Source organism: Pithys albifrons, chromosome Z (genome assembly GCF_047495875.1).
Source record: "Pithys albifrons albifrons isolate INPA30051 chromosome Z, PitAlb_v1, whole genome shotgun sequence".
Lineage (NCBI taxonomy): Eukaryota > Metazoa > Chordata > Aves > Passeriformes > Thamnophilidae > Pithys > Pithys albifrons.
This window is the reverse complement of record NC_092497.1, coordinates 520,748-532,030: the sequence shown is the minus strand read 5'-3', so window position 1 is coordinate 532,030 and position 11,283 is coordinate 520,748.

Sequence of the window (11,283 nt, the reverse complement as noted above, 5' to 3'; positions counted from 1 at the left end):
GTGGTGCGGGGTGGGGGGCTCTGTCACCTACGGGACATGCCGTGTGCGGGGTGGGGGGCTCTGTCACCCACGGGACATGCCGTGGTGCGGGGTGGGGGGCTCTGTCACCTACGGGACATGCCGTGTGCGGGGTGGGGGGCTCTGTCACCCACGGGACATGCCGTGTGCGGGGTGGGGGGCTCTGTCACCCACGGGGGTGCCGTGTGAGGGGTGGGGGGCTCTGTCACCCACGGGACATGCCGTGTGCGGGATGGGGGGCTCTGTCACCCACGGGACATGCCGTGTGCGGGGTGGGGGGCTCTGTCACCCACGGGACATGCTGTGTGCGGGGTGGGGGGCTCTGTCACCCACGGGACATGCCGTGTGCGGGGTGGGGGGCTCTGTCACCCACGGGACATGCCGTGTGCGTGGTGGGGGGCTCTGTCACCCACGGGACATGCCGTGTGCGGTGTAGGGGGCTCTGTCACCCACGGGACATGCCGTGTGCGGGGTGGGGGGCTCTGTCACCCACGGGGGTGCCGTGATGCCGTGCCTGTGTCACCCAGGGGACATGCTGTGTGCGGGGCCGGTGGCTCCGGAGGTCCCTGCCCCAGCCCCAGCCCCAGCCCCAGCCCGGGGCAGGATGTGGTCCAGCTCCGGCCTTAGGTGGGACCTCCCTCATGGCACTGTTTGGAATCACAGGGTTGTTCTATCCCTCATTACCTGCTGGACTGTTCAACATTGCAGAGAGCTCTGGAAGGGGTATAGGATTTAACATTTTGGCCTTTGAAAGAGTCCAAATGGACTCCTGATTCCCAAATCCTTTTGTGGAAGGACTGGAGAGATGGAGGATGCTCAGGAGTCATTGTTAACACTGAGACCGATGATTCTGCTCGTTAATTAACAGCCAAAGTGGTTATGTTCAGGGGTGGCAATAAATCAGTCCTGCCATCTGCACTTTTGCTCACAAATAATGCAATTTGGGGCAAGTGAAATGCAGTCATGGTTACTGATCTGATTAAAGAGAAAAAATGAAAGCTATTCACTGTCTCCCACAGTGATGATGGGCTGCTGCTCTGTACTAAAAGTGATCTTTGTTGTGCACTGACAGGTATGGGAGAGATCTCCTGGTTTACTTTTCAGCAGCAACAATACTCAATTTTTCTGTGCCAGAAAAGTCTTGTTCAGACAGGGTTGTTTTTACCTCGGCCTAAAATGAGATGCTGGGTTCCAGTGCTGTGTCTTTCAGCACTTTTCTCTTTTACTGCCTGCCTCGAATTCTTCACTCAGGAATAAAACCAAAGTTAATTAAAAATCGGGAACATTTTGGCTTAACAAAACAGCAGAGGTTTCTCGTGCCTTTTGGTAATTCCATTTGTGCCCAGGACATTAATTCCTGTCTGGGGCTGAACACTTGGCTTCAGCCTCAATTTCCACAAGGTAGCTGCTTGCACAGGAAGGAGTTTATTGGAGATAAAAAGGCTCCTTAACAGTGATTAGTGGCTGTAGAGTGATTAATGGCCCAGCCCAATGTTAGTTTTACACTTACTGAAGTTCAGGTGAGTGTCTGAGGGGAACAGCAGCTCTTCTGGGGGTCAGGACCGTGAGGAGGAGCGTCCACCACTGCCCCTCACAGCCCCTGGTCCTGCTCAGTCCCAGCAGTATCTCCAGTTCTGCTTCTGGATCTTTCTCCTCTATCCTTCCTTCCTCTCCCTTGTTGCTCAGTCTCACCTTTCACACGGGCCCCTGTGCCTCAAAACAGCAACATGTCCCAGTGAAAACCACACTCCTCTGTCCCACTCTCCTTCTCTCCTTTCCTTCCCCTGCTCCTGTTTGTCCCCTTTTGTCAGGTTTAGGACTCACCACACCCAATCTGAGAGTAATTCTATATATAAGCAGTTCTGGAACACCTATTTATTCATTCATTTGAATCATTTCCTACCATGCAGAAAAGAGATAATTGATGCAACTTCTCTTTCCCTTCAATCCTCTCCCTGTTCATCTTTCCATTGGTTTCTCCATCAATTAACCCTGATGGCAAAAACAGTTTAGTTCTTTATACCTTTAAGCTACTCTGGAATCAAAAGTAATTTAGGTGGCAATTTTGAATATTGTTATTTCGAGGAGAGAGCAGATGCTACAATTTGTGTAGTTTGTGGGCAGAAAACACACTGGCCATGCTGTACTCTAGAAGAGTTCTATGTGAAAATATGGGTTTCTCCTCTTTTTCCTTTTTTCCCCCATTTAAGTGAGAAGTTTTCAGACAAACTGATATATCAGAGGTCTTCCTGGGCTAAGGCCCTGCTTTGGTGTCAAAGAGGCTGAGTCCAGATCTTTGGGAGCCTTCAGTTTCCTGAAGTCAATATCTGCAAGTGAAGGAGCCAACAAATCAGTGGCAGGCAGAACTGTGGAGGGAGCTCTCAGGACAGAGGATGCCTGTGCCTTCCTGCCCCCTCACACAGTGATGGGATTTCAGATGCAATACTGGGCACTAAAATCAACAGGAGGGGTGGTTTGTGCAGAACCTTAACAATAATGTTAAGAGAGGAGCCACTGGCCCCTGTGTTTGTACACGGGTTTCTCTGGGAAGGATTTCACTATCCAGGTACTTTCCTGCTCAAGGTTGGCCCCTGTCAGGGAGAGCTCGGCTTTAAATGAGGCTCCTTTCCAGTGAATTGTTAATTGGCCGTGCTGGGTGAGTTCAGCTCCACAGGGAATTCCACACAGAGGGAGCAGAGCCTGCTCTGGAGCGTGCCTGGCTCAGGGATGTTCTCTGCCTTATGGACACACATCCCAGTGCAAATCCGTGGCATGGATGTGGACTGTGGAGCTTTAACCTACCCCGAGTGTTCAATAAGTGTTATTTCCCATCCCTTCCCTCTCTGGCTGTGACCCCTCAATCCTGTGCCCAGGGATTTGGAACCAGCCCCTGCTCCTGCAAAGCCTCTTGGCACCGAGCACGCCAGGGATGTTTCCCGTGCAGGGAGCACTAGGAGTGAAACCAGGGGTTAGATCAGGACACAGCAGGAGACCTCGAGTCCAGGTGAGCCCGGGTCCGTGTTCCTGAGGAGCTGCCTTGTCACTGCTCGCTCCTGCCAACAGATGGGGAGCCACACCGCGGAATTCCCGGCCTGAGCCCGGGTGTGGAGCAGCATGGACTGCCTGGCTGGCCCCGCGGTGGCTGCAGCTCCTTACAGAGCACATCTGGCTTCAAAGTAATGCTTTGAAAGCTTCAGCTCTCTGTGCTGTCACCCGGGACTTGCTGAGGAAGCAGGAGGAAATGGAAAAATGGATAAGTTTTGCCCAAGCTTCACCTGTTGCAGGGCTTTGTGAGAGTTACTGGGGTCTGGGAATTACAAGTGCTGGTGGGGTCAATGGTACCTCAGAACAGCAGAACACACTCACACCCTCACAGGGATAGCTGAAAATAAGGATAAGACCAAGGAACTAAAAAGTGAGTGACCTGATTTCTCTGCCTGTTTTCATTGTATTTGTGCTTGATTTCCTTTCTCTCTCTTTTCCCCCAGAAGAGCTGAAGTGATTTAGTTCTGGAGCCAGGCAGGTGTTCAAGCACTTCATTCCTTCCCAGGTTCCCGTTTGGAACTTCACTGGAAAGGTGAGTTTTGCTCACAGATTGGTCTCCAGACCCTTCTGAAGACTGAAATGTTCCCATCACAGTACACTTAGGAAGTCACCTTTTTGTGTTTATTGTTTTTTACAATAGAAAGCTGGTTTTCCACTTCCCTCTCCCTCTGAGTCTGTGTTGCCACAGCTCAGAATCCGGGATTCCTGGCAGTCACTCTCCCTCCTGCACTCTGTACAGTGAGCTGTCCTCTGTGGTTTGTCACCAGCCTTTCCCTAAGGGAGTGTTATTCCTGCTTAGCTTTCACCCAGTGCATCCCTTTGTTCAGCTCTGAGCAATTGTTTTGGGATATTATTGATTCTATGACTTGCATTGTTGGCTGCACAAAGCTGGGCCCATTTGGGGTAATTTGCTGCTTTTATACTTTCTGATGGAAGGAAACGTATGTTGGCTTGACTGAGGCAGCAACAAACCCTGCTATGATTTTCTGTGGCTCACAAAGGGCATGTCTGGTGCTTCCCTGGAGGCACCTCTGGGATCAGGAATTCCTGAGACATCCCTCAGAGCCTTTCGTGTGGGGTTTGCTTTGGGATGATGTTCCAGATCAGGCACATTGATGATCAGTGTTCTCCTGACTGGCTGAAAACCTGGGGAAAACCAGTCAGTGTGCCAGGCAATGCCAGCCACAATGCCATGGAAATCCGTGGCACCAGGGGATCCCCAGGGGAAGGCCAGGTGGTACAGCAGGGTGTTAGAGGGGAAAGCAGGGCTCTGTGATATACTGACAAATTCAAAGCTCTGTGCAAAGACTGAATCATCTCTGAAGCCATTCCAAGAGAGATGTGCTAGTGGAGAGATTGCAGTGACTGAAATGCTGCTGAGCACTCTGGCAGACAGGGAATACCATTAGGGAGAAGGAATGAAGAACTCCAGGGACAAACTGTGGCTGCAGGCGATGCATCCACGTGCCCCTGATGGGTTATTCTGCCACTGACCCTGCCCTGCAGCTGCTCCCTTGCAAGGGCAGGCAGGCACAGCTTTGAGACCCCACAGGAGCAGCAGGTTGTGTGACTTGTTGTTCTTTCCTTGTTTCAGGGGCAGTTTGTAGGAGGACACCCAGCTCCAGGTGCAGGTTTCCAGCAGGGCACAGCCAAGGAGCCACTGGTGGTTGGGAGCAGCCAGTCCTGCCCTGGGACACTCAGTCCTGCAGGACCCAGCACAGCTCAGCATCCCTCTGTTCTGCCAGAGACACCTGAAAGTGAGTCAGTTTGGTTGGCTGGGAGGGAAGTTGCTGCTTTGAGCCACCTCTCCACATCATTTCAGTAACATGTTCATAGTGGGCCTGTCCCAGCAGCTGTGGCTGTGTGTATATGTACATTTATATTTACATATTTTGGAGGCATTACAATGCAGTGACCACATACAGCCTTCCTAAAAGGCTTGCCACAGCTTCCTGCTTTTCTTCCTGGCCAACACATTCCGTGGTTCTTTTGCAGGCTGCACATGCACAGGGAACAGAAATTCCTTTGGTCCTTGTTCTCTTGCTGTGTACCAAGAAAGGTGCCTATGAAGTTAGTGCTGCTCCCTATAGACTTGGCTCAAGGCCTGAAACTGAGGGGAGGTTGTTATTCCAGAAAAGAAATGACAAAGTAGAGCTCCTGTGGAGCTGTGGGAAAGGTTGATTTCAGACAGAGGGAGGGAGGGAGGGAGGGAGGGAGGGAGGGAGGGAGGGAGGGAGGGAGGGAGGGAGGGAGGGAGGGAGGGAGGGAGGGAGGGAGGGAGGGAGGGAGGGAGGGAGGGAGGGAGGGAGGGAGGGAGGGAGGGAGGGAGAGGCTGTGCTGGCCAGCTGGGAGTTGGGTTTTGCTGATCCCTGTGGGTCCCTTCCAGCTCTGGATGTTTTAGGATTCTATTCAAGACTGAAAATTAATATGCAGAGAAGCATGAGCCAACTGGAAATCCATCCACTCATCCTACTTTAAGCCCCCATTACTTCTTAAAATGGCTGATTGATAATGTTAGATGGTGACAACATTGCTTTGATTAAACTCCCCAAGTGAGCACAGTGGAAATGCCTGAGCTCTGCATTGCTGGTAAATGGGATTTATGCTTCATGTGTGGTGGGCTATAAAAATGCCAGCACTTTTGATGCAGACACATCTGCATTAAATTTGTGCAGCCTCTCCAAAAATGCTGCTATTTGGGCCAAAAACTGTTCCATAATGTATTTATAGGGTAGGTGTGTGCCCACAGAAAGTGCATCCAGCTCTGGCTGCCCAAAGCACAGCCCCACTGGGGACTCCTGAGGATGTGCAGCCATCCAGAGCTACACATGCCTGAGCTTCTGACAACACAGAATACCTCACTGATGTCTTTTTCTCTCTCTACTAGTCCTCCTCCCACTCAGTGGGAAAAGGAGCTGCACAGGCTCCCACAGATGCCACATTATCAGCCTTACTCGAGAAAATTCAACACATCTCTGCAGAGCTGAGCCTGAGTCCTGGCTGGGGAGGCTGGGATTGGGTTCCCTGCAGTGTTCAGCCTGTGGCCCTGGAGAAACAGCACAGTTGGGCTCTGGGTGATCACTGTTTCCTATTCTTTTGGCTGCATGTAAAGGGCAACCACCTTGCTCTCAGAATTCCTGCAAATGGTGGTTTGGCAGAGGAGCTCTGAGGAGCCTGAGCTGGATGGGCTGTGCTGTGCTGTCCCCAGCTCCCTGTGCCATCCCTTCAGTGTCAGAGGGGCTGTGCTGTGCTGTCCCCAGCTCCCTGTGCCATCCCTGAGTGTCAGAGGGGCTGTGCTGTGCTACCCCAGCTCCCAGTGCCATCCCCTGAGTGTCAGAGGGGCTGTGCTGTGCTGCCCCCAGCTCCCTGTGCCATCCCTGAGTGTCAGAGGGGCTGTGCTGTGCTGTCCCCAGCTCCCTGTGCCATCCCTGAGTGTCAGAGGGGCTGTGCTGTGCTGTCCCCAGCTCCCTGTGCCGTCCCTGAGTGTCAGAGGGGCTGTGCTGTCCCCAGCTCCCTGTGCCACCCCTGAGTGTCAGAGGGGCTGTGCTGTGCTGTCCCCAGCTCCCTGTGCCATCCCTGAGTGTCAGAGGGGCTGTGCTGTGCTACCCCAGCTCCCTGTGCCATCCCTGAGTGTCAGAGGGGCTGTGCTGTGCTGTCCCCAGCTCCCTGTGCCATCCCTGAGTGTCAGAGGGGCTGTGCTGCCCCCAGCTCCCTGTGCCATCCCTGAGTGTCAGAGGGGCTGTGCTGTGCTGCCCCCAGCTCCCTGTGCCATCCCTGAGTGTCAGAGGGGCTGTGCTGTGCTACCCCAGCTCCCTGTGCCATCCCTGAGTGTCAGAGGGGCTGTGCTGTGCTGTCCCCAGCTCCCTGTGCCATCCTTGAGTGTCAGAGGGGCTGTGCTGTGCTGTCCCCAGCTCCCTGTGCCATCCCTGAGTGTCAGAGGGGCTGTGCTGTGCTGTCCCCAGCTCCCTGTGCCATCCCTGAGTGTCAGAGGGGCTGTGCTGTGCTGTCCCCAGCTCCCTGTGCCACCCCTGAGTGTCAGAGGGGCTGTGCTGTGCTGTCCCCAGCTCCCTGTGCCATCCCCTGAGTGTCAGAGGGGCTGTGCTGTGCTGTCCCCAGCTCCCTGTGCCATCCCTGAGTGTCAGAGGGGCTGTGCTGTGCTGTCCCCAGCTCCCTGTGCCATCCCTGAGTGTCAGAGGGGCTGTGCTGTGCTGTCCCCAGCTCCCTGTGCCATCCCTGAGTGTCAGAGGGGCTGTGCTGTGCTGTCCCCAGCTCCCTGTGCCATCCCTGAGTGTCAGAGGGGCTGTGCTGTGCTGTCCCCAGCTCCCTGTGCCATCCCTGAGTGTCAGCAGAACCAGCTCTGTCCAGAACTTAAGGAACAGACAAGCAAAACACATTTATCTGGCACAGAGATGCCAACCTGCTGAACCTCAGTAGCCTCAGACTTGGGGTTTCTACCAGATCTGTGCATCTTCCTTGGTGCTGAAGATTCATCTCTGTGACAGAGAAGGAGTTTGCTGTTCTGAGCATGGTTTGAGTACATGAGGTGTGTGATCCCCTCCCTGGGGTGTGTGATCCCCTCCCTGGGCAGTGTGTGATCCCCTCCCTGGGGTGTGTGATCCCCTCCCTGGGGTGTGTGATCCCCTCCCTGGAGTGTGTGATCCCCTCCCTGGAGTGTGTGATCCCCTCCTTGGGCAGTGTGTGATCCCCTCCTTGGGCAGTGTGTGATCCCCTCCCTGAGGTGTGTGATCCCCTCCCTGAGGTGTGTGATCCCCTCCTTGGGCAGTGTGTGATCCCCTCCCTGGGGTGTGTGATCCCCTCCCTGGGCAGTGTGTGATCCCCTCCCTGGGCAGTGTGTTTTCCCCTCCCTGGGCAGTGTGTGATCCCCTCCCTGGAGTGTGTGATCCCCTCCCTGGGCAGTGTGTGATCCCCTCCCTGGAGTGTGTGATCCCCTCCCTGAGGTGTGTGATCCCCTCCCTGGGCAGTGTGTGATCCCCTCTCTGGGCAGTGTGTGATCCTTTCCCCTCCCTGGGCTGTGTGTGATCCCCTCCTTGGGCAGTGTGTGATCCCCTCCCTGGGCAGTGTGTGATCCCCTCCCTGGGCAGTGTGTGATCCCCTCCCTGGAGTGTGTGATCCCCTCCCTGGGCAGTGTGTGATCCCCTCTCTGGGCAGTGTGTGATCCCCTCCCTGGGCAGTGTGTGATCCCCTCCCTGGGCAGTGTGTGATCCCCTCCCTGAGGTGTGTGATCCCCTCTCTGGGCAGTGTATGATCCCCTCCCTGGGCAGTGTGTGATCCCCTCCCTGAGGTGTGTGATCCCCTCCTTGGGCAGTGTGTGATCCCCTCCTTGGGCAGTGTGTGATCCCCTCTCTGGGCAGTGTGTGATCCCCTCCCTGGGCAGTGTGTGATCCCCTCCCTGGGCAGTGTGTGATCCCGTCCCTGGAGTGTGTGATCCCCTCCCTGGGCAGTGTGTGATCCCCTACCTGGGGTGTGTGATCCCCTCTCTGGGCAGTGTATGATCCCCTCCCTGGGCAGTGTGTGATCCCCTCCCTGGGCAGTGTGTGATCCCCTCCCTGGAGTGTGTGATCCCCTCCCTGGGCAGTGTGTGATCCCCTCCCTGGGCAGTGTGTGATCCCCTCCCTGGGCAGTGTGTGATCCCCTCCCTGGAGTGTGTGATCCCCTCCCTGGAGTGTGTGATCCCCTCCCTGAGGTGTGTGATCCCCTCCCTGAGGTGTGTGATCCCTTCCCTGGAGTGTGTCCTGCCACTGGCACTGTCTGATCCCTGCAGGGGCACCCACTGCACCCTCCTGCCCTCCCTCCCAGCACCCCAGATGGAGGTGGACATGGAAGCACCAGCAGAACAGTCTCCACGTGGAGTTCAGCCAGTCAGGGCTGAATGTCATCCCTGAGGCCAAGCAGTTCAGAGGGTGCTATAAAGAAGTGTAATCTTACAGAAATAAATAGTAACTCAGATAAGGTTTTAAGGCAAGAGAAAACATCACAGGTTTCACACAATCCAGTGCTGGCTGTTTTTGTTTGCCAGGGTAAGTGGCTGAACTCCTCTGTGTTTGATGAAGGCAAAATGTCCATGAGTGTAATTCACTGCCTGGGTGGATGGAGCTCCTTCCTCTTCAGAGCCTGAACATGCTCTGGAAGCATGAGCCACACAAATTCCTCCTTTTCCACGGTAAGACCTTTCAAAATCACTTGAGTTTTTACATTTTTGCACAATGTCTAATCCCACACTTGTCCTTTATTGCATTTTGGGCACATTTGGAACGTGTGTCACCCTCCACATGTGCCTCAGGATGTGACTCTCCTGTGAGCATTCCCAAACCCAGCAGATGAACACTGGCTTTGTGTGACAGATCTCTAGCAGAGGGGCTCTTTGCAGGAGTCTCTGTGTGAATTAGAGGGATCTGGGATACCCTTTGTAGACTTGTTTCATGCTTCAGTGTTTGACTCACAACTCTAATCTGGTACCATCTTCATGGCTTTATGTACCTCTCACCCGCCTACAGCTCAGATTCATTTTCCTCCTACTCACCCTCTCGCTCACTACACTCCTCCCATCCTCCTCTAACTAATCCCTTCCTCTCAATTCCCTCTGCTCTGTTTTGTTTGTTCCTTCTCCTCTTCCCTCCTCCCTGGTGCTCAGCGTGTCCATCTGGGGGATGCTGGGCCAAGTCTTGTGTGGGCTTTGCAGCCAAGGGGGAAATGCCTTGCTGGGCCCCTTGACAGGCTGACTCTGAGCACTTCCAGGACTCCTCTGGGATATGGATTTTCTTAGCTGGTCTTCCTATCCTATGCCAGAACTCTCCTGTGCTGTCAGGGCTAAGGAATTAATCATTAGGTGGTTCTGAACTCGTGTTTTGAAGAGAGACCCTCCTTGCCCCAGAGCACACCCAGTCTGTGGGGACCTGCTGGGCAGCTGGAGTTGAAGTTGGACAAACAGGGTGAGAAAGCAGAGGGAAATGTTCCAGCTCTGTTTGCACATCGTTGCTTCCATGGTATTCCTCCCAGTCCCCTCCTCCTGCCAGGGAACTGTTTGTAAAGACAATTCCCCAAACCTACAGATGGGCTGATTCACTTCCCTGCTGCATCACCCTCGTGGAAATCCCGTGGAAACGCAGACATTGTTTAGCACTCTGCAGTGTTGCTGCTGCAGAATCCATTGCCACAGCATTCCTGGGAATTGCTTGGGAAGCTCAGCTCGTGGCCTGTGCTGGGACACTTGGCCTTGGCTGAACACACAGATGTTTTTAAAGCCACACAGCCCCGAATGGAACCAAACAGCTCATTGAGCAGGGATGTGTGAATGTCTCAGTGTGAGCTGGTGGGGTGGTGCCACATCCTGGCCAGCACTTTGGGGGGCTGGAGCTGAATCTTCCATCCCTCCAGAGGGATCCTGCTCATTTCTGTGCCCGAGGATCTGCCAGGGCCCCCTGGTTATTACTGGGCTTTTTTAATGAATGTGTTCTTTCCAAGAACAGTTATTTTCTGAAATGTTTGGTTTGGGGACACCACCTGGAGGGAAAACAAAATGTCACTTTTCCCAAATCTTCATAGCCCTGTGTGGATGTGGTTGGAAGTTGTTTGGGAGCAGGATGTTACCCCTCTGTTCAGGAACAGCTGTCAGTGTTGTCTGACTCACAGAAGGAAGGCACAGAAATGGCAAAGCTCCTCCCTGAAGCTGGGAGAGGGAGATCAAACCTCTCTCTTGGATGGGAACAAAGATGGGGGAGCTGAAATTTCTTGCCAAACCCCCTTGAAGTAGTTTGCCTGTTATGAGCTGTATGTTTGTCACACCTTCAAGGGTCTAAAGGTCACGTTTTGGGGATCAAAACTCCTCCTTCAGGCACAATCAGGGGGGGCTGTGACTTTGACCTGCCTTGAATTCTAAGAGAAGCAAATACTGGAGGTCATCTGAATTTGAGGTAAACAAATTCTTTAGAAAGACGACTTTGAAAGCAGAGATAGCCCTAAGATGTGTCCACCACTGGTGGGAGCTGACAGCACTGGAGGAGGGCTGGGTTATCAAATTACCTTTCCTGCCTTCCACTTCCAGGGCTTTTCCCATCAGTCTGGACATTTCTCACAGAGGTACCACTGTGTTTTACATTCCTGAGTAGATGGGAGTGGGTGGAAATGGACTTTCTGGAGATGGACAGTCTGACCTTTCCTCCCCTGCTGTTTGTGGGGTCCCTGTGCCTGCTGACCATGAAT